General features: G+C 35.5%; 1 long non-coding RNA gene across 1 annotated transcript; it reads right to left on the reverse strand.

Annotated features, from left to right (window-relative positions):
• Nucleotides 1-1,148: 1,148 nt before the first annotated feature.
• Nucleotides 1,149-1,874, reverse strand: LOC129741692 (uncharacterized). The gene is made up of 3 exons (XR_008736482.1): nucleotides 1,589-1,874; nucleotides 1,237-1,518; nucleotides 1,149-1,179 (listed from the first exon to the last, which is right to left on the reverse strand). It is a non-coding gene; the product is annotated as an uncharacterized LOC129741692 (long non-coding RNA).
• Nucleotides 1,875-19,010: the final 17,136 nt, after the last annotated feature.

The raw sequence follows: 19,010 nt of genomic DNA on the forward strand, positions 1-19,010 counted from the left end.
GAGCAATTCCTGTTGGAACATCTTGAAGCCTTTTAAAGCCTATTACGCAAACGTCTTCAATAGGCGCTAAATACTACCTACTGAAATAGCTGAATCATCTGAAAACTGAAAACCTCTATAAAAAAATTAAATTTAAGAAATACTACCTACTGATTTTGACGACTTCACCAGTATGTTTCTAAAAAGTTCTTTTTTAAGAGTGAATCAAAAAGCAGGTTCCTTATTCATCAATCTTAAAAGATCTATGGAATGTTTTTTTTTGCTATTAAATTTCGTAAGTATAAAATGTTCATGTCTCATGACTACCCGGAAGAAATATAATTGAAAGTCACTACCAAGCAGGTAGTGCCTTTTTCCATAAAGGACTCTCGTCCACAAAAAAAACAAACTGTCATTTGATGGAAATGATGACAAGCTCATAAATGTTAGTTACTGTACTCCGAAAACCGTCGAAAGGGTTGACTCGCTAAATCGCTCATCCCAGAAGACAAATTTCCTACCCTCATCAAATGGCGTCAAGTTTGCTCTACGAGACGCCGCAACTCAACCGCAATCAGTCGTCCCAATATCAACAAACGTCAGAGCTCGCTTACACGGTCAGCCATGTTGAACCATTAATGTTTGAAAAATAACCATAATGGCAGTTTTGTGGGTTAAGTCGTTTTATGAGTTTTCACTGAAAACTCATAAAATGAGATTTCAAGGAGAACTTGCATTATGGTTATTTTTCAAACATGCTCTCGCAGGCGAAAATGGTTGAAAAATAACCGTTTTCAAAAGAAAGGAGCCAGTTCAATATTTAAGAAATAAAACGACAACTCATTTAATTTGAATTTTAGCGCCAAATCTGCTTTTATCAATTTCACCAATTTATTAGTTTAATAAAGTATGCGAAACATGAAATGTATTATATTCAATTGATTCCGGTAATACTTGTTGAGATACATTAACACAAAGCTTCAGTCAGAATGGTTTCCTTTGCACCGCGGCTCGATCTGAAATCTCTATTTAGGAAAGATGTTGACGAAAATGTAAATCGATGTTTTTACTCCAGAAATTCAAAATGATCAAAGCTCACTTCGCACTCGCACTTCCGTTGAAAATTTTCCGGAACAGCTCTCTCCAATACTACTAGTTCATGGAACAGATCCAGGTCTAATAAAAGCTGGCTTTATCTATCTGGAATTTAGAACGGTATTTCAATAAGACATCAAGAATTATAAACTGACGAATTACCTAATCTACACCTGGAACCTCATCTTTTAGCAAATGATCAAGATAAGATCCATACTGGGAAAGGATCCGACTGTCGATTTTTATGGTGGCCCTCTCTACTGCCATCAATATGCCGACCGGAACCCTGTAGCTAGATCCCTCCTCAATTTTGCTTCTGGTGGTTCCAGACGGTTTTCGATGAGCCGTGCGGAGCAGCATTTTTCCACAGCTGGGACGAACCATTTTTTCCATTATTCTCGGAGATTATTATTTTCTGTTGCCACCGTTGCCACACAATGCGATCTGAAAGGGAATTCATTTGACCGTAAAACGGATATGAGGTTATGTTACCCGCATTCAATTTTTTCCATACCTGTTCTTATATTATTTCCGCTGGATCTTATGGCCACTCGGATCTACTCCTGAATTAATCTATTGCAAAATTGTTCGGAATCAGCAGCAGAATCAGATTCAGAGAGAAGCAAATAAACACACCCGAAAACTTTATGCGCTGTCAAAGGTGCAAACACTTTCGAGTACAGCAGTGAAACTTTTCCCGATTGAATTTAACCGTTTTTCTGCGATTTCGATTGGAACTTCAAGAATGGTTAAAATTCAACGATTGAGTATGGTTCAAAAATAACAATTTTAGAAGTTCTTCAAGAAATACCAAAAAACGGTTGAAAAAAAGTCAAAAATGGTTAGAAAAAAATGAGCGTGTATCGCCTGATCCATAAAACCGTTATATTCTCGTACATTCCGCATGAGTTAGATGAGCAGCAATAATTTCCACTGACAACCCTTTCCATAAGTGGGTACCGATTCGAAAAGTTGACTTTTTGACGAGGCACCGGATTAAGTCGAACTCGGATAGACGACTGAACGGAATGGGGAAGTCAGCTTCGTTTCCGCTATCCCAAACACACTCATAAATCGCTCGAACAAACTCTTTGGGAAATAAAGAAAATCCCATTCGGCAGCGCACACAACATGAATCAAACTAATGAAGTCAATTTGTTTCTAATTTTTTCACCCTATAACGGAAAAACGGGTTAATGGCTAGGCCGAGAGAGAGAGAGAGGAATGATGAAGTCGATTGCTTTCTATCGAGGAGATGCGCTTGGTTTTTTGCCGAATTTTATCGTCCTGATTGATAGATTTCCGAGACCTAAAAACCACTATCACCCTCATTCTTCGAAAGGGTAGATCTCGATATTGGTTTTGGTTATTAATTATAATTCCGATGGCCGATACGGTGGGTTGAGATGAGACATTTGACAACGACGAATGGATTGCTTATAAATTGCGATAAAATACCGCGATAAAAGGGTACGTGCTTCAGGCATTTTGCAGAATCAGACCCATCAGCACATCCTACATATGGATTGAGGGCACATATGGAAGGTTATGATTTGTGGTTGGTTATTGGCATACAAGATTAATTTCTGCAGATCACCATCATGGATACCTAATATACTTGTAAGTAAATTTGTCACAAAAAGATTCATATTTATCATTAACACATATTCAAAACATGTGACGTATGTAAGTCTGGTAATTATTAAAGTTTTGATTTCCTAATGTTGATTTCTTCGTTAATGATCAAAACTTATTTGAATACACTAGCAAAAACAAATTATTTTAGCTGTCTCAAGCAGCGATGGAAACGAAATGATTTCGATTCGATCTCGGTATGTTACAAACCAAGAGCGAACTCAATCCCGTCGGCAGCTGAATCGAGTTGGCATGATGATGGTTGAATACCTACATGCAACATTTTAGGAGTGATGCAGCTCCGAGAAGGATGCTACTCTCTATGCTCGGACTTGAATAAATTCCTACGTACGCGTCGCTCGCGTAGAGTGAGTGTCACTCTTGCACACGATTGGACCCGATCGCAAGTTGTAACACACCGTGATCGGGGAAACTCGAAACTTGTACACTTTGGGATTTACACTTTGGGATTTACATCACTCTCAAAGTTCGGCACTTGTTGGTTAGGTAGGATGGCTAGGATTTGTTTTGCTCTCGAGTTACCCAACCGCCCGTGTATGGATAGATACAAAAAAAAACATACGCACGGGCGTTGTTCTATGAGAAATTTTTTTGGTACTTTTTAAATCTTCCCATGCCGTTTGCAAAGTTTCCGTTAAAACTGATGTCGTTTTTTTATTATATTCGTAGTTTGTAGTCGTTCCACTTGCCATAGAATGTGTTCAATTTGTATGATGTTAGATTTATTTGGTACGTAATTTATTCTTGTTTCTCAACATTTAAAAACTGGTTCAATATGTTTTAGTGCAAACAACTTTAAACAGTCTTATTGTATTAAACTGATTTTACAATAATTGTAATTGTTAAGAATAAATTTATACTAAGGTGCATAAATGCGCGAGGATTCAACGGAAATTTTGACCGCTATTTCAGAAAATTTGGTTAAAAAAATTCAGACAAAAACATCCATTCATTGCTTTGCTTCACTGTATCTCATTTAATTTAATATTTTGTCTATTTTATTGGTTTTACCAAGTTTGCCAATGTTGTGAATTTTTTAAATTTTTCCAATAGGTATATTTCCTCTATTTTATCAATGCTGTCAATTTAGTCAGTTTGTTTACTTTTGTAATTTTTTTTTTCAATTGATTCCATATTGCGAAATCGGACAATAGGTATTATCAAAGCAGTTTATTTTGTCCATTTCTTTCAAATTTATTCATCTAATTAATTTGGTCATTTTGATGGTTTCTTAATTTATGGTCATTTTTAAGTTCTAATATTTTTGTCATTTTTAAAATAGTTGTCAATTTTCACAATTGAGTCAATTTTTTAACTTTGGAAACAATGAAAAAAAAAATCAATTTGTCTATTTTGTCTTTTGTGATACTTGAATTTTTTTTCTTCAAATTTTGACGATTATGTTAATTTTGTCAATTATGGAAGTTTTGTCAATTTTTATTTTCTTCTACATTATGAGCATTTTGTTGAATTTTTTAAAAATGACCCATTCCAGCATGTGGTCATAACTTTTGCAACGTTCATATCACACATTAAAAAAAACATACCTCTAAGATAAGAATTTAATTTGCTACAATATGAAATCAAAAGAATTTTTCTTGAACAAATAGTTCTCCAAATTTAAGCAAAAGAAATCGTAACGTCACAACGCGCCACTTTTTCCACTTTTCAGTTTTTTAACAAAACCGCATTTTTATGCTCTTCTCTCCGATCAAATTTTAATGAAAATTTCAGAAAAGTATCGGTTCATTACAATCAACGATTCTCTGTAGTATCCCAAGGCCCCATTTCGATAAGGATTATGGTAAAAAAAGATATTGTTCAAAAATTAGCTTCTGGTGGGTCAATTACAAAAAAAATAAATAGATGATCGTTATCGATGCTCATATACCTATTTAAAAGCTTAATAACTGTTTTATGATGACTCTAATCGAAATGCGTTCTTCAGATGAAATATTGTCATAGTTAAAGCTTTAAACATTCAAGTTAAAAGACAAATCGGTTGATAAAGTTCAAATTTATTGGTGAAAAACTGTTTTTTTGTTCTTCCCGAACAAAATCCACGTAATACTATACAAACTTCAGGTTTCCAAAATAGACTCTGGCCCTAATTTTGCATGGAATCCTGTGCTAGTGCCTTCAATTTAATGTTTTATTATACCTTCAAAAGTCTCTCCGTGGGATTTAACTTGAATACGGGGCTCGATTTGGATTTTCTAGTAATATTCTTTGAGTTTGAAGTTTCAATAATGGACAGTTAAACAAAAAAAAAATTTATGAGAAGTTTATTTTACATCAAAGTCTTATGAATTTGTTCAAAGTAAAAAATGTACATATCTATAAAATTTACCATATATAAAGATTTTTGAATTTTGTTTGCATTTAATCCATTGATACTTAGTTATTTTGTTTGAACATAATGTCAGCAAGAAAGAGAAGCTACTAGCGCGGTTTTTCATTCTAATATAGAAAATCATGATCTTTTTGCAAGATTTTTATTCAAGCCACAGATAACTATCTGCAGTCACAACGCTTAAAAAAAAAACCTTTATCACCGGTTCTAGAACGTGAAGTTGCTGTGGTTATTCTTTATCTAATATCATGTTTAAAAAATGTCCTTTTACAATCATTTTGCAATTTTTTTGTATAGTTAGTTTTTTGACAAAGCTTTGTTTGAAATAAAGAGTAATTGTTGAAATCAGTTAATTTTCATACTAAAGTTCTTAAATTTCAACAACAACAAACTCAATTCTAAAAAAAGGTATTTTATAATGGAAAATAAAGCTCAAGAAATAGCCATTCTAATGCTGTACAAATTATTTTTAAATAATGAAAAATAAAAATCGGTTCTCCAGTTGAGAGGCGCTTGGAATGGGTTATATGTTTACCTGTTGCTATGGTAATAAAACAGAAACTGCCCCACCCCTTCCCACCCACAATCGGAGGGATTTTTTTTCAACAGTACAGCAAACACTCCATGTCGCTATCTTTCTACATAATTGCGAACGAATCGAATCCAACGACTAACGAACGAACGACCAAGCAACATACAACAGAGCAGGATCATTCAAAAAATCATGATTATGAACACCATGATTCGATCCGATCGCAAGTTGTAACACAACGTGATCGGGGAGATTCGGGAGTTGTATCCTTCGAGATTCGTAGCTTGTCGTAACCACGCGCAACAAGGTTTATAATAGATATGGGATAGCGTTGCGAGTGCACGCAATAGGATTTTTTCTGTTCTTGCATCTTCGAGTCTCTGGTAACTCTCCACTCTCTGAGATCTCTTCATGCAACATAAGCAGAACACAGGGCGTCGCCTGCCAGTAGCAATTGGTTGGTCGTTCGTTGCTCAAAATCGTTAGAAGCGATTTTTTTCCATCGCTGGTCTCAAGTACCATTGAATCGACGAACTTGTTGCTTCAGGATCTACAGGCTCCAAGTGAATCCATGTAGATAACAGTACACTAAACGATGCTTAACATGGTTTAATGAAACGTCATTATTGATCATTTTAATGTAATTCGGGCCAGGAAAGGTCGTAATGATTGAAGGAAGAAGACAAACCAGGTCTAAGTGGCCGTTATTGTCAGTGTTGTAGAGAGATCCCATTTAAACGAAATACAATTTGTAATTTAGTGGCAATTGTTAAGTTAAACTGAGACCGTTGGCAATGTTTGACTAAGTGTTAACTGACTGCAAGAGATTAGGGGACTCAAAATAATTAGGTAATACTACAATATCAGCCACTGGAAAATAAAAGCAAACAAAAATGAAATGGCTTCTTTCCAACTGTTGCTCAGCCACAAATTATCTATTGAAACCCACTGATGCGGCCATCAAAGCCTAATGAAATTACGATAACAGGTTTAACAAAACTCCACGCCTAGTTACTTGGGCTTCGCCATCATCGTTATCGGCTATTACCTGCCAACTGAATCGATGATTGATGATGCACTTTTTTTTCTTCTGCTGGCCAGCTTATAACCACAGCTTAACAAACTGCTTTTGTCCCGGAATCCCCACGACGGCGGAGTAGAATATTATTTTCCGCCTCCATCCGTCCGGAAGGCGTCACGCAGCAAACAACCGCTGCGCTGCTGCTGCTGGCAAGAAAGAAGGTGAAGTATTTTCTTTCCATTAAATTAAATTCGATTTTCTTCCCCTTTAGTCAGAGACTTCACGCTCGATCGGGGAGGCCACAGCACGGCTAAGCCAACCATCAACTGATGTAATCCAACGATGACGACGACAACAACAACTTCTTTCTAAAAGGCGGTCGTCGCTTCTCAGGTAGCTGGTACTGCTTCGCAAAAACCGAAGCCAACCCACTCCATTTGACTTGTTTCCTCCTAAGAAATTGCTCATGAAGCAAACAAGTGCCTTTCCTTCCTGCTTCCGGTTCCGTTGTTTTTCTTTCGCCGTCATCGTTTGCTTCGGCTTTATGCATCAAAACCCTAGTTGCTGCAATTGCTCCTGCTGCTGCAGTAGATGCTGTTGTTGCTGCTGTTGTTGTTGTTCTTGTGGCTGCAACTTTGTCTCGTCCATTGGTTGATCGTGCCCGTGGTAAGGACAAATGAATTATGTCCTACCAACAAGCGAACGATGACTCGCACCGTGATGAACCAACAGCAGCATTACCGTCACTTTCTTCTTTAGTTTTTCAAATGGCTTACTAGATTACTTTTCCCGAAACAAACGGTTGTTGATTAATAATCTCATTTGCTCAACTTCCATCTAGTAGTCTTAGAGAAAGTTTCCTAATAAAAACTCTTAATCGTTTACTCTGGGACAACAAGCTCAATCTATCATATGACACATTATTATCAGCGGCAAGCATCTTTACCGTCTATGAAACCCGCTTTTATAAACACTTGGCCCAGTATTATGGCTATTCTCGAATTACATTTTACAAACTTAACCTATCTTTACATCACATGGAGATACCAACCTGGTCTCGTAAACAATGTGGCTCCGGAGATTCCTGTAAAAATAACATCCAAAAAAGAGAGCCAAAACTGCTATAAAGTTTCCACTGCCCCATGGAAAGATGATGTGCAGTGGGTGGAGGAGAATAAAAACAGCCAAAAACCCAATGAGACGTATAAGGGGTTTGTCGGTCAAGTTTGAGGTTAGAGCAAGAAGACCATAATACGGAAACGAACCCGCAGATTTTGTGTTTCTTTCTCAGAAATTTTCTCCATCACTGCAGCACCGTTCTGGATCCTGGAAGCAGCCTTTTGGGGGTCAAAAGTGAGCAGGCAACACAGGCCAAGGGTACGACAAAAGCAGGTCAAACCGAGCTCCAGCCAAAGTCCGAAAGTTGTTGTTTGCTTAAACTGTGAATAAATGAGCCGGGTATTAGGAGTAAGTTGCTGCCAGCTGCATCGAGCGGAAGTGAATGGAAAACAGATGATGTGGCTCCCGATCTCTCTGTCTTGTTCAACACTCTCCGCTGCATCCATCCACATCACCTCCATCGTGCGTTTTCGAGGGCGATGGTGAAAATTTACATTCAACTCGGATGTAAATCTTGGTTTTCTGGAAGAGTGCAGTAATAGATTTTGAAAGTTAGTTGTTGTTCATTAGAATAAAATTATCTATGCCGGGATGCTTTAATGCTAATCAGCTATCATATGGCTTCGTCAAGAAAAAAATTGATGATTTTAAATGTTAATGTAAATAATTGAACAAAAAAACTATTTCAAAGCACAACAATCGACAAAACATACCCACTATGTAGTTTTTTCTTGGAGACCTCATTTCAAATATATTGAAGCAGTCAAGCATTCAAAAAAAAAAGAACAAAATGTTTAAAATGTTTAAAATGACAAAAATGACAAAAATGACAGAAATGACAAAAATGACAAAAATGACAAAAATGACAAAAATGACAAAAATGACAAAAATGACAAAAATGACAAAAATGACAAAAATGCCAAAAATGCCAAAAATGACAAAAATGACAAAAATGACAAAAATGACAAAAATGACAAAAATGACAAAAATGACAAAAATGACAAAAATGACAAAAATGACAAAAATGACAAAAATGACAAAAATGACAAAAATGACAAAAATGACAAAAATGACAAAAATGACAAAAATGACAAAAATGACAAAAATGACAAAAATGACAAAAATGACAAAAATGACAAAAATGACAAAAATGACAAAAATGACAAAAATGACAAAAATGACAAAAATGACAAAAATGACAAAAATGACAAAAATGACAAAAATGACAAAAATGACAAAAATGACAAAAATGACAAAAATGACAAAAATGACAAAAATGACAAAAATGACAAAAATGACAAAAATGACAAAAATGACAAAACTGACAAAAATGACAAAAATGACAAAAATGACAAAAATGACAAAAATGACAAAAATGACAAAAATGACAAAAATGACAAAAATGACAAAAATGACAAAAATGACAAAAATGACAAAAATGACAAAAATGACAAAAATGACAAAAATGACAAAAATGACAAAAATGACAAAAATGACAAAAATGACAAAAATGACAAAAATGACAAAAATGACAAAAATGACAAAAATGACAAAAATGACAAAAATGACAAAAATGACAAAAATGACAAAAATGACAAAAATGACAAAAATGACAAAAATGACAAAAATGACAAAAATGACAAAAATGACAAAAATGACAAAAATGACAAAAATGACAAAAATGACAAAAATGACAAAAATGACAAAAATGACAAAAATGACAAAAATGACAAAAATGACAAAAATGACAAAAATGACAAAAATGACAAAAATGACAAAAATGACAAAAATGACAAAAATGACAAAAATGACAAAAATGACAAAAATGACAAAAATGACAAAAATGACAAAAATGACAAAAATGACAAAAATGACAAAAATGACAAAAATGACAAAAATGACAAAAATGACAAAAATGACAAAAATGACAAAAATGACAAAAATGACAAAAATGACAAAAATGACAAAAATGACAAAAATGACAAAAATGACAAAAATGACAAAAATGACAAAAATGACAAAAATGACAAAAATGACAAAAATGACAAAAATGACAAAAATGACAAAAATGACAAAAATGACAAAAATGACAAAAATGACAAAAATGACAAAAATGACAAAAATGACAAAAATGACAAAAATGACAAAAATGACAAAAATGACAAAAATGACAAAAATGACAAAAATGACAAAAATGACAAAAATGACAAAAATGACAAAAATGATTAAAATCACAAAAATGATTAAAATCACAAAAATGACAAAAATGACAAAAATGACAAAAATGACAAAAATGACAAAAATGACAAAAATGACAAAAATGACAAAAATGACAAAAATGACAAAAATGACAAAAATGACAAAAATGACAAAAATGACAAAAATGACAAAAGTGACAAAAATGACAAAAATGACAAAAATGACAAAAATGACAAAAATTTCGAAAAATGACAAAAATGACAGAAATTTCCAAAAATAAAGATAAATTGAACTAAATGACATTTTTTTTTTAAATGAAGGTCAATTCTATCGATGTTCCGAAGAATGAAACACTGCGAAAGTTCAATTGTTATTTTACCACTCATGTCTGTAAATTTGTTCAAATTTTCCACTCGAGTCCATCTGCTCAACGTTGTCCAGAGATTGAATGCCCTTGGGAAAGAGCACAAATCGAAGCGTCAATAAAATTTCATGATTTCGATTTGATTATGGGCTATTTTTTGTGTGCCCAGATTCTTTTTTTCGACGTTGTTGTTGTTGCTTTTGAACAAGGTTTTTTCCCCTTTCCCTTTCCTCCGGCGGCTAAACGACTCCATCACACTTCTATTTCCACCCCGAAGTCAGAGAATAAGTCACCACCAGCCAGCCATAACTAGGACTGGGAAACGATCCCACGGGATACTAGCTGCTGCCGGGCGATGTGCGGTTTCCGGCTCTCTCCGCATTCCGGTTGGGCTTCCGGAAATAGGACGGTCACCGGTCCATCGGCGGAGGACCCTTAGGTTCGGTTTGGTTTGGTTTACTTTTGCGCCGCTTTCTTCCGTTCGTATTGCGGTGAGATCTTAATTGGGTTATTGAATCGTTGGCGATAACTTGATTAGTGGCTTCTGTTACGTGCCGTTCTTCAAAATTCTAATGGTACTTGTTGAAAAATAGAATTACCTTCTCTCTTCTCCCCGTGGGACCAATTGTGTGGATGATTGACTTTAATGCTTTGTCCTTCTATTGACAGCTGAAACGAGTGATGGTTTTTCAGATCCGGTGAGGCTTGGATTTTGGGTCAAAGTTGTGTGATTCTTTTGGGAAGTACCTATGCAACATTTACAATTAAAACCACTTGTAGAACTTTAAAAATAGAATCGTAAGAATTTTCATTACTCTTGTTAAAAACTTCCGACTAGTTCAACAACTTAGCTTAGAACAAATTTCTCTAAGAAACTATCCCGTATTCAAACGAGCCCGGAAAGCCTACTTCATTATTCTAATTTTATTTGTCGCAGTCACATGGGAAAACCTTCTATCCCACTTTCTTCTTGGCGTCAGAACAGAAAAAACTGTGCCATGTTTGTTTGTTCGTTTGCTTATTCATTAGAGTCACATTTTGTGGTTAAAATTTTCGGTATTTTTCCTCCCACCTCTTTCACTAAAAAGACGATGAACTGAGAGCGGAAATCAAGTCTTTGTGTAGTACAAATTCCCCGGTTGAGTCTGATAAAATTGTGCCGCTACTGTTTTCATTATTTGTCGTATAAATTCCGACTCCGGTTGAGCTTGGCAAGCGGTCTTTCAAGTATAAAATGCTAGGATGCTTAAAGTACAAAGAAGGCACGAAATAAGATATATAATGACAAGAAACAAACCGAATACCTGATTCTATTGTACATAGTTAGACTTGTCAATGCTATTTGAAAAATATTTCCAGTCCTGTCATACAGCAGTATAAAAAAAAGGAAAAAACGAATACAAACAATCACAATAAAACTCACCAAAACAAGTTGCAAAAAAGTTAAACTTTTCCCGCTCCTCCCACTGACAACAAAGGCATTCAGTGAAATGTTTTTCAACAAGAGTGCAGAAAAGGCGACAAAAAAAGAACGGAGCACAGCAAAAAAGTACAATAATAACAACATTTTGCCTTCAACAAGTCAAATCGTTGAATCCCTTCAAAAGAAAAGTATAGTTCTACTTAGAACTGGGAAGAGTTGAGGCGAAAATTTCAATCCAAGTTGGCATGGGTTTGAAACGAACGAAGGATAAGACGATTTATGGCTGGTGAGCGAGGGTTTGCCGTCGTCGATGTGCTTGTAGGAAAAGTTCGAATTCGTTGGCGCTTTGATGGCTTGATGGTTGAAAAAAGGGTTTTTCCCTCTTTTTGGTACTTATTCAAGTTTTATCAGCGGGTATCAGAAATTTAAATCGATGAGCTGAAGTGTCTCGAAAACATGGGTAGCTCTCTTCAGTCGAAGTTTTCGTGGATCTTTTTTTCGTGATACGGTAGCCGACCATTGAGAACCACTGGAGAAAGCTAGAAAAAATTTTGTTATTTCTTTTCTGACACTTTTGAAAATTTCGCTTCGAAACTATCTTTGCGCGCAATCATCGTAGGCGTCGATCGAGGGGCTGTTTAAATTTGATTCCAATCATGAAGTTTGCGTCGCCTTCTTTGTACAATTTGACGAGTTTCGCTTGAAAGTTGGTGAAACACGTTTTCTGAAGTTAGGTTCCCTAGCGACTTAGAGAGAACGAGATTAGAACAGTTTTTCACTGCCGCAATGAAATATCTCCACCCAGGAATTCAAATCACCATTTATATGACTAGTTGGTTTCCTAAGAAATTTATCACTCTAAAACCGTACATTCTCAGCAAAGTCTAGGTCTCGCTCTGCTTTTCCGACTGACTCGTTTCAAAAACAACAGTTGATGTATGCGTGTAATTGAATTTTCTTGTTGAATCGACTAATCACTCACTTAATCACTCCGTCTACAAGGAATTAGACTTCATTTCCTATTTTCGGTGGCTCAAATCTGCCTTGATCAACTTCCCCAACATCAGCGTAAACGACACTGATTTTACAAAAACAAACCCGGGCTAGGTACAATCATATATCATTGCTCAGTTTTCCTCCGCTTTTCATACGTCGTCGTCTACGTTGACACATGAAAAGGTGTAAGCCCCAGGACGAGCCCTGGGAAAATTTAATCCCGAAAGCAGCCTTGAATCCAGAAGGCATATGGGCGGAGGAAGCCATGTGAGGAAAAGTTTCCCACAATCCGACTGGTAATTAACTTCCCTCACCCCTTTGTTCCTTACTCTGGTTTCAGCAGCAAGGATTGGGACTGCAAAAAAACAGCCAGCAACAGACGTCTTTCCAACGTGTCAAACCACAGCCGGTTCCACGATTTGGTGGCTGGAAGGCTGCTGAAGAGAAAAGTTGGCCAACGCCAACAATTCCTACCTGAACCAGAATCGGAACCAGGGCTGCCTCATTCGGGGAATTAGCGTCTCCCGCGCGCGCTCTAAGGTGAATTAAAATTTTCCACTTTCCAACACTTTGGCAAGATTTTCACTTTCTTATGGGTTAGCCTCTGACGAGTAACGGCGCGGCAATCGGTTCAAAGACTTGAGATGATTAGAGATTTTTTTTTGCTTCTTAAGTAACATTCCGCTTATACAGTGAGCGAAATAAGAATAGCACCACTATGTGTTTTGCTTGTTAAAATATGAATGATTGAAAATTACGAAAATTTTCTTCCACAGATTGTTCTGAATTGCTTAACCGATAAATCAAGCATAAGTTTACTTTTTTTGGACGTAGCAATTGGCGTTGAGGATCAATAATGTGAAAAAGGGGTGCGAAATAAGAATAGAACCACTTGAGTTTTTCTGACAAAAACAAGATTATTTTCAAAAATTTACTGTGTAAAAGTGAATAATAATGCTTCTACGAGTTATTTGAATAGATAACTGCATTTTAGGAGTATTCTAGAATTCCAAAGGCTTTCACAGGCTTTAAAATGGGGGTTTTTAGAGATGCTCCTCTAGCGTTAAGGAATTAAATATTTGAGCTGTAATTCTTTATCAAATTACTAACTTTCTGCATTAAAATGACGTGAGTTGATGAAACAAACATTCGGGATTAATTTTTAATCAGAAAAAATAGGTTGGAAATCAAAAACATTGATTTTGTTCAGTAAACCACACTTTTTTCCAGTTTCAAGTCGCAGATGGCAGCACTATCTTGCTGTTAACACCAAATTTTGTCTCAATTTTGATTTAACAGGTTTATTTAGGCCCATATTCATCATTTTGAGGTATTTTTCCATTTCAGTTTTGTGGAAGTTTACGCTGCAGAAAGCTTTTCCGGATTTGCAAAAAAATCCCCAGCACAAAAAGGTTCAACCGCCAAAATTCCTGCTCACCTCAACTTCAAATTCAATTGCAAATCATACCAATAATACTGCTAGCCGTCTGGTCCATCAAACTGCATCCCAAAGTATAACTTTATTCTGATAATCGGTTCAAAAAATTCACTTTTAGTGACCTTGATGCAATTCTATTTTTTTGGATTTAGTGATCTTAGAATTTTCAAAGCGTTCACACGGTACATGTATTTATTTCTCGACCAAAATCGTCCAGCTAATCCGAGATATTCGAAAATGGGCATGAATTTGGTTTAATGGCAAGATAGTGCTGCCATCTATGACTTATAACTAGAGAAATAGTATTTGATTATTAAAAAACATTAGTATTTTTGAATTCCAACCTGCTTTTTGGATTCAAACTCAGCCTCAAATCTATGTTTCATCATTTTGCATCATACTTATGAATGTTAAAGAAGAAATCAAGCAGTTTGATAAAGTTTTATAGCTCAAATATCTAATTGCTTAACGTTAGAGGAGCATCTCTAAAAACCCCCATTTTAAAACCTTTGAAAACCTTTGGAATTCTGGAAAACTCCTAAAATGCAGTTATCTATTCAAATAATTCATAGAAGCATAATTATTCACTTTTACACAGTAAATTTTTAAAACTTATCTTGTTTTTGTTGGAAAAACTCAAGTGGTTCTATTCTTATTTCGCACCCCTTTTCCACATTTTTGGTCCTCAACGCCAATTGCTTCGTCCAAAAAAAGTAAACTTATGCTTGATTTATCGGTTAAGCAATTCAGAACAATCTGTGGAAGAAAATTTTCGTAATTTTCAATCATTCATATTTTAACAAGCAAAACACATAGTGGTGCTATTATTATTTCGCTCACTGTACAAGCTACAGCTAGAAAGCGAACAAAGAACGAGACCAAGTTTTAATTACTTCCAACCGCAGGTGAATGAAGTTTCCCCAATTATTTGCACCTGTTTGGAATGTCTTGAGGGGTAAATATAGTAAAAACTCAGCTGTAAACAGTTTCTCCTAAAAGAGTTCAGAACTACTTTCACATGGAAGAAACTTACAGATGCATGTTTTTGTGAATTTTATGAAAGAGCATTTTATTTGCTAAGTTAACTCTGAGTGCAAATTTTCTCATTTTTCCAGTACCCACATTCACCTGAAACAATTGTTCTCCCAAATTCTACATTGTATTGTATTAAAAATTGACATAAATATTTCGATGTTCAAAATACTATTACATTCTTAAGAATTATGCTGGTAACATTAAATTAATACTTTAAATGAACATAATCTTTAGAAAAATCACTTACTAACAGAGCTATTTTAATATAATAAATTCAGAGAGCAAAAGCGAAACAAACAACTCTGCGGTTTAGATTATTGGAAAAAAAATTTGTGATCTAAAACCGAGCTAAGATTCTGAAGAAGGTGCCGCCACCCGTGGCTTAGAGGATGGTTTTCTAAACCAATGCAATGGTCATGAGATCGAATACCGGTCATGGCATACATAGTACACCTTCTGTGGGTTGGTGGTGATAGCATTTGTAAGATGCTAGCCATCATATCCTCGAAAGATATCCGACTTAGATTCCTTCTGTTCTGAGATTTTTTTTTGCTCAGGGCAGTCGTCTTAGACCAATAATATTTACTTTGTTTGCGAAAGAACTGTGTGACATGTTAACAGCACCCGAACTGTTCTGCATCTACATATCTGCTTTGTTCAGTGAAATGATGCTAACGTATGGTTGCCAGAATTTTTTTTAACACGTATCCGGGGCGGAAAAATCCGGTCTATTTAATCAAAAAACCTGTAAAAATCAGATCAAATATCCGAGTGATATCCGGGCAATTTTTGTCAAAATCCTGGAATAACTCAACCAAATTCAAGGGAAAAAAACTTAGTTTTTTTCATCAAAACTTATTAGCAGATTTTACATCGCTTTCAGAAAAAATAACCCTTTCATGATTTTTTTAAATTTCTCAAAATTTCGTTTGGACGCATAAATAAAAAAAAAAAATTACAACACAATTTGTTTTTTTTTTTTTTTGTTTCATTTGGTATATAAATCAAATAAATCCGGGCAATATCCGCGCAATTTCAATGATATCCGGGCAACTGGCCCAATCTGACTGGATTCCAATTAAATTTTATACCTACCAAATAAATAGTTATGAAAAGTGAACTAAAAGATCGTCACTGTAACCAAATTCATTTTCCAGAAAAGTTCAATTTTTATGAAAATAGCTTGAAGTGGGAAAACAGAATTAAAAAACCACAAACATATAAATTGACGCTTCCATGATACATGAGTTTTTTGATATAACCTTACCTTGAAGGTTCCTTTTGAAGCCTTCGTGTTTTAAATTGATTTCGTATCATGGATAATCCACTAACATTAAGAATGTGTAAGTGCAAATTCTTAGGAGAAAAGACGATTTTCTCGAACTGCACCGCCATATTTCAATCCTGTCTTCTGGGTGGACAGCGAAAACAGTTCAATCACTGCTCAGCATCCCCCCTTCCTGCTCACTTCAGATGATGGCACTCTGTCAGTCAACGAGAGTAATGATGGTAATTCGCTATGTAGACATTTCGTACCATCTTGAACGACAACTTGTCTCGGCTCAAAATGTCTAGCAAGTACCCGAGACAACGATATGTGTGACAATAGAAATAGCGTCAGTAGTCATGTAACTAGAAAGTCGAAGGAATGTTTTTATACCTCTCTTCTTATGGGTTCAATGCTTTCGATTGTGTCTCAAAAACTCAAAGAGAAGCTTTGACTTGGTGCGTGTAAAAATAGACAACAAATTCGCAAATCCTTGTTCTGTGCTTTTAGTTTCAAGCTATTTGAAATTCGTCTTCCAGATGCTTTGTTGAATGCTTCTGGCTTATAAAAAAAATGCCACCAAAACATCCCAGTTCGCAGTCAAGGTGGTCTAGAAAATCAATTCCCAATTCAATCTGCATCGGTTTTATCCTTGCTTGCTCTCTCAAAACGCCGCACAGCTCGGAAAGGAAACAAATAACGCCACCCCGATGCCTTCAATCTTCCATCAGGAAAAAAAGCCGCTTAGCAGTTGTTCAAAAACATCGATTGACATGAATAAGCAATCGAATATGTAAAATCCCGTGTATACACACACGTCACCGCGGACATACACAAGAAAGATGAAGGAAGAACTGTGAAAAAAGTCTGAATCAACACAACAACATCCCAAATCTGCCGCCATTAGGTTTATCATTTCTCTTGTTTTCTTTCGAGGGGCAGTGCTGCCAACCAGTGTGGGGAGATGATCTTGTTCACGTTGAAAACTCTAAGAATGCTTGAAAACATGATGAAACCAATCTAGATTTAAAAATACATTTTAAAAATAATCAAATAATTTTTTTTTCTGAATTAACTCAGATCAAAGAATGCTTATAAAATACCTTGAACAAAAACGTTCAATATTTATCAATTGCAAAAAATAACCTATTTCTGTTGAAATTAGTTTCGATTATGGATTTCTTGAGAGAGCAGCACTGCTGCGGAATGGTCGTGTAATTTTAGTGCTGCATAAAAAAATAGAATTTTGTTCGATTTAATAGAATTTTATAGAGAAATGTTTGTGGATCTTATGTGAAAAGTGTTTGTGGTGATAAAGGTTAACGACAATAAGTGAAACAAATGGTTCGAATGGAGCAAAAGTGAATTTTTAGCCACAATTTTTTCCCAACAAGATGGCCTCCGAAAAGTGTGATGAGGTGGTACACGAGCAATGGCGAATGGAAATAGATGCAACGAAGTTGAGGAAGGACATGAAGCATACACATGGATTTTGGTGAGATCAATCTAATTTAGACTTATTATATATATTTTTATAAACGATTTCTTATGTCGTTCCGATGTTTTTGAAATTTTTAAAGCAAAGCCATCGGCTGGTAAAATCATTTAATTTTTTCGTTCATGCCTGCGTGGTGAGGTAAAAACTTCCTTGATAATGTGCATGTGGGTGATACATAGAAAGAGAGAATGAGGAAAGCCAGGAGCAAATTGAGAGAAAACGGTGCATGTTTTAGTGAGGTTCAGTTTGTTTGTGGGCAGAGCAGCTGTTTCATTTCTCTGTGTTTGTTGAACTTTGGTAGCTTTTGTCTTCAAAGTTTCATATTTGGAAGGAGCTTTCGGAGAGCCTCAAATTCACAGATTTTATTAATGAGATTTTTGGTCGTCTGAGAATAAATGAGAGGGCGGGGAATAGTTAGTATGGGACGAACGGGACGAAGACTTGGTGATTGATCAGCAGGGTGTGTGAGAGCATGTGTGGATTTTGATGACTGATTTCTTCAATGTAGCTGCAGCACAGTTCTGTTGTTTGGAAAGGTAAACTGGAAGAAGATTTTACTTGATTGAAGATTGCTTGAGTGTGGAAGTAGCGTGTGTAGTTGCTTTACGTGATTTAATTTTTGCTCACTTGCTCGTTATGAAGTAGATTGACTTCTTCTGTAAGAAGACTTTTAAATTATGGCTCTGATAAGGGTGCTTGAAGGATGATGGATACCTTGTTCAATTGATTGAATTGGCTGTTATTGATGCTGTTGACATGGAGCGACGAGGCGTGGAGGTGAAGTGGGGCATTTAATTTATTCGTTGTTGTTCTTCAAAAAGGATGAATGACATCCAGTAGTATAAATCTTCATGATTAAAAAGTCGTGATTCTGATAGCGCTAGTATTCTTGTTTAAATTTGAACATTTTGTTAGCACAATTTTCTTAATAAGGTGAGTGTGTTTTCAAGGGTTTATTTTTTGCTGAAAGTAAAGTGTTGAATGTTTTTCTATAAAAAATGAGAGATTTGATTGGGAATAAATACAAAAAAAAGG

Source organism: Uranotaenia lowii, chromosome 1, assembly GCF_029784155.1.
Source record: "Uranotaenia lowii strain MFRU-FL chromosome 1, ASM2978415v1, whole genome shotgun sequence".
Classification (NCBI taxonomy): Eukaryota; Metazoa; Arthropoda; class Insecta; order Diptera; family Culicidae; genus Uranotaenia; species Uranotaenia lowii.